General features: G+C 42.3%; 1 pseudogene; it reads left to right on the plus strand.

Annotated features, from left to right (window-relative positions):
- Positions 1-3,412: 3,412 nt before the first annotated feature.
- Positions 3,413-4,648, plus strand: LOC122565557 (actin, cytoplasmic pseudogene; annotated as a pseudogene).
- The last annotated feature ends 330 nt before the right edge of the window (positions 4,649-4,978 follow it).

Below are 4,978 nucleotides of genomic sequence, written 5' to 3' on the forward strand. Positions count from 1 at the left end.
TTGATGGATGGGACACTGTGTAAGTTAGGACAAAGGCCCTTGTTTATTGAATGTGGAATATATGACACCAGTTAGGAGATTTGTGGGATGACCAAGTTTAGAGATAACAGTGTTCGGACAGCAGATGGACCAATGCAAAGGTGGAGAAGATTGACATTAAGGAGCGGAAATAGTATTTGAAATGGAAAGGATGTGAAGTTGGAAACGAATCAGTTCCCTCATATTAATTTGGAACATATTTCTACATGTCTAATACTAGATGTCTTCATTATGAAAAATCTAATGCAATAGAGGTGTCAATAAAGATGCTGGATAGACAGCTGTGTGTTGTCATAATGCACGTGGAATCTTATTTTTTTGGAGTGATATTCTCGAGGGGCAACTTGTAAATGAGAAAAGGCAAATCATTGTGTAAATTCCAGAAGTAAATATGGGGAAGTTACTGGATTCTGTCAACAGATACAGATTGACTTCATTGTGTAAAACGGTATGGCTTGATCAAAGAGAATCCACATAAAATCAAGTCACTATAGTTCTATCAGACCATAGACCTGCCCTCTTGTTAAAGAGAGCTGATGGGTGAAAGTTTAATGGGATAGCCTCAGGAAAGGAGATGGGCTGAGAAGGAGAGTCTTTCATGGTAACCTTAACCAATACAAGAATTGAACCAACACTGTTAGCATCACAAATCAGCTATCCAGCTAACTGACCCCCTGCAACTGTCTCTGATTAATTAAGATTTTTCATGGCAGTCACTAGCATAATGGATTATAAAGTATGCTTGGATGCCTGCATATCTTGAGTAATTAAATATGATTTTGCATATTCGCAAAAATGAAACAACAAGGAATCGGACGTAACCTTGTGACACAGATTGGTAACTGGTTGGGAATTGGGAATCAGAAGATAAGTTTAGAGGAAACAGTTTCTGATTTGCCTTATTCTAATACTCATTGCTGGATTTTCAAATCCTTATCCTGTGTCAGCATTAGCAATTTCTACATCCAAAGGGGAGACCATTTAAGTTGTCAATTAGCAGCATGAGGAGGAACATGGAGGTAAGGCATAGTTAAACAAAGGCCATTTGAAACAGTGAATGGCAGTCATGATGGAGCAGCAGGGTCCTCAAAGGTTACTGTCAGTTTGGGCATAGGTCCTCAAATAGTACCAAGTTCTCATTGCATTCTTGAGCTGTTAATTGAGATGGTGCCAGCCCATTAAAGATATCTCATTTCTATTGCTGTCGGTAAATAGTAACAAGCTATCTTTAATTATTCTAGTTACTAAGAAATCTCACAGACAATTAAGTACTGAAACAATGATTTAAACTTTGTTGCATGTAACAACCAAAATAAGACCTCTCAAGTAAGCTAGTTAAGCAACACAAATCAACTTGGCTATTACCTGATTAATGGTGGAATTTAACTACGATTCTAACCAACAGTGTCTGTCTCAGATGTCCAGGGTTTGATCCTTGTGCAGTGTTGTTCTTCGAAGTTCTGCTAATGAAGGGTTTTGGAGTTGTTTTCTTATACAAATTTTCATTTTTCAGGTCTATAGTGTGACAATATTAAAGATTTTAGATTCTTTCATCCAAAATATTGATTATTCCTTTGGAATCCCCGAGTCTGCTGTTGCTTCCTTATCAGAAGTAACTCCTGTATTCCTTGTTACATTTGGTGTTCACTGTTTGAAGACAAACTTTCTTGCAGTTAACTCCTTAAATTCTTCTGCAAGGCAATCAGTTGTCCTTGTGGCATAGAGCAGTCATTCATCAAGCAGATGTCAAAATGTTTTGTTTATGTAGCCTCAACTACTTCTTCCTCTGACATGGCTAATTGTTTTCAATTGCTTTATAAGTTTGTCCCTGTCCTTTAATAGTTTATTCCAGACAGAGTTATTGTTTCTTCTTTCAATCAATGAACAATTATTAAAGTTCTGAAGTTTATGATATCACACTATCCTCTAGCAGAAGAAATGTATCCACAGGAACAAAGAGGCTGAGTTGGCAACGGATGTCAGCAGCCAGAGAAGGACACAGGTCTGGTACAGAAAGAGATTCAACAATCTGACACATCAGGAATGGTCTGTAATAGGTCTCTAAGCCTGCGCAAATGGATGTACATATGACCTAAGCAGACTGATTTCCCACTGTTCTCTTAAACTTTGTCAGATTATGTGACATCTCTGAGACAACAGCAACCTTTTCATTGGAGGTGAAATTGAGAAGGCAACATCACTGAGGGGAACAACCTGTGTTTTGATGTCATTTCTGGAAGAGGTGAGGGAGCATGGCTTATTTGTATATTTATTCTCATCCTGTTTGAGAAAAGAACATTTAAGGAAATGTCTTAAATGGCTGGCAGTGTGTTGAACCTCTACAGCCTGACCCTGATGGAGGTTGTGGTGTACAGGGTCATTTGATAGGTTTATCTTCATGTGCGCTATAATCATCTGTGATATTGGTTGTACCAAGATATCTACGCCATGGCCCAAGTTGTCATCATTGCCTCCTTGTGTGATGGAAGCAGTTTTGATAGGGGAGCAGAGTGTCCCAGCCATGAATTATCCGGCTCCCTCCGCAAGGACACGTGCTTCATAGATTGCCTGATCCCATTATTCCTCTGCACTTACAGCTGCATGACTCAGTTCACCTTTGGCCTGAATCAAGACTAGGATGGGCCACTGGTGTGAAGCCAGTTTTGAATTTAACAAATTGTCCACATTCCCATACAGGCACCGTAATGTACATGTATTTAGATTATGATTGAACTCTAAGATTGTTATGGCAGTCTAAAAGTAACATTAAAATTAAGTTCACCAGTACAATAAAATGAGTACTTATTTTGTAAAGTAAATTATGAAATATTTTGCCAAAAGTTAAAAATCACAGAGGGGTGAAGGGGGGAGGGTGTTGGCATTGCACTGGGTCATGCAGAGTGGTGAAGTGCGAGATTGTGGTGTGCAGAGTTATTTGATAGGTTTACCTTCATGTGCCAAAGGTTAAAAATCACAGAGCAACTTTGTGGTTAAAATAGCAGTCCTCTCTCATGTCTTCAGCATTTTGTATGTGAAAAAAGAATCGATTTTATAAATATTTTCGAGGTATTAGATGCATGTTAGAAACAGTAGATTTTAATCAGATTAAGGCGGCGTTTTATTTTAGCCAAAAGTAACTCATTTTCTGATATAAAGATTAAAGACAGCAAAATGTTGCCAGAATGGCCTGAGGCTGTAAATTGCATCTCAGCACCGTCATAATTGATGAAATAAATTGCGACTGTGATGTCCGGCCTTATAAGGGTGGATTTAACAAATGTCACACCTAGACACCTAGTGCTTTAATCAAAGTGATATCCCTGGCTATCAAATACAGCACGGCCTGCCTGGTTGTCCTTTGAAGACTCCGAAAATGTTACAGAAAATACAACGGCCGCCGTCTCGCACAGTGGACAAGGCGAAAATCTCAAGACCGCCTTCGTTATCCGGAACAATTAAGGATGTCAAACCGAAAGATAAGCCAGAAACTGTGAACCAGCCCCGGATCTCAGTGATAAGGACGGGAGCACTGGTGGTGGACATTGGCTCGGGCAGTTGTAAAGTGGGCTACGCCGGCGACCCAATGCCACAGTCACTGGTTGGGTCCGTGGTGGGCTACCCGAGAGGGAGGAGTAAGCGGAACAGCATCACTGTGGGCAGAACGGTCTCGACCGAGCCTGACCTCAAACTGATCCGGCCAACTCGGCAAGGAGTCATCGTGGACTGGACCGCGGCGGAAGATCTCCTCCGCCACGTGTTCTATGAGGATCTGAAGGTGTCTCCGGAGGAACACGCCATCCTGATCTCAGACCCTCCCCTCAGCCCCACCACCAACAGGGAGAAGATCGCCGAGCTGTTGTTCGAGCGCTTCAATGTCCCCGCCATGCACGTCTCTTACCAGTCGGTGCTGGCCGTCTATTCTTACGGTAAAACCAGCGGGCTGGTGGTCGACTCTGGGGACGGCGTGACCCACTCTGTCCCCGTCCATGAGGGCTACAACATGCCCGATGCCATCAGTCGAATCGACCTGGGGGGGCACGACCTCACCACTTACCTGATCAAGCTGCTGAGTGAGGCTGGCAACGCGTTTCATGAGAAAGGCAGGTACATTGTCGAAGACATCAAGCAGAAATGCTGCTATGTGGCTTTGGATCAGGACAAACAGACCAACCTGTCTGAACAAGAGTACCTTGTGGACTATGAGCTCCCTGATGGTCATGTCATTACCATTGGCAAGGAGAGAATGAAATGTCCAGAAGCTCTCTTCAAGCCATCGGTCATGGGGTCAAACCAAGAAGGTATCCACGTGATGACCATCAATAGTTTGAAGAAAACTCAACCCCAGGTTCAGCAAATCATGTACGACAACGTCCTGCTGTGCGGAGGCTCGACCATGTTCGAGGGCTTTTATTCGCGGTTTTGTCGAGAGATATTTGCAATGGTTTCCAAAGACACCAAGACCAATGTGCACGCTGTCCCAGAGAGGAGATACGGCGTCTGGATCGGCGGCTCCATCTTGGCCTCTCTCCACGCCTTCCAGTCCTTGTGGCTTCGCCAAGAAGATTATAAAGAACGAGGCCCATTCATTGTGCATCGTCGCTGCTACTGAGATTGGTTCGCTGGCGTGCACTGAGAATTGAGAGAGGGATGGTTGATTCATTCATGAAAAAATGCGAAACTGCATAGATAGAAATTGTCAGTAAAGGCAATAAATAGTTTTACAACGGTTATCCGTAGTGTGTTTGTTTATTTTGCCATTATGCCGATCTGCATAATTCTTTAGAAGCCAACTAATAAGATACTCTGGTCTTTTAAGGTCTGTATTCAAATACACCAAAGCCAAAAAGCAAATATTAAATCAAGGTTATTTTCAATAAGTGATCATCGGAAAACTAACATGCATTTGTTACAACCAGTTGAGAAGGGGAAAGTCATTTCT

The sequence above is a fragment of the Chiloscyllium plagiosum genome, unplaced genomic scaffold, assembly GCF_037043375.1.
Source record: "Chiloscyllium plagiosum isolate Xiang-an unplaced genomic scaffold, Cpla_swu_hap1 HiC_scaffold_28, whole genome shotgun sequence".
NCBI lineage: Eukaryota > Metazoa > Chordata > Chondrichthyes > Orectolobiformes > Hemiscylliidae > Chiloscyllium > Chiloscyllium plagiosum.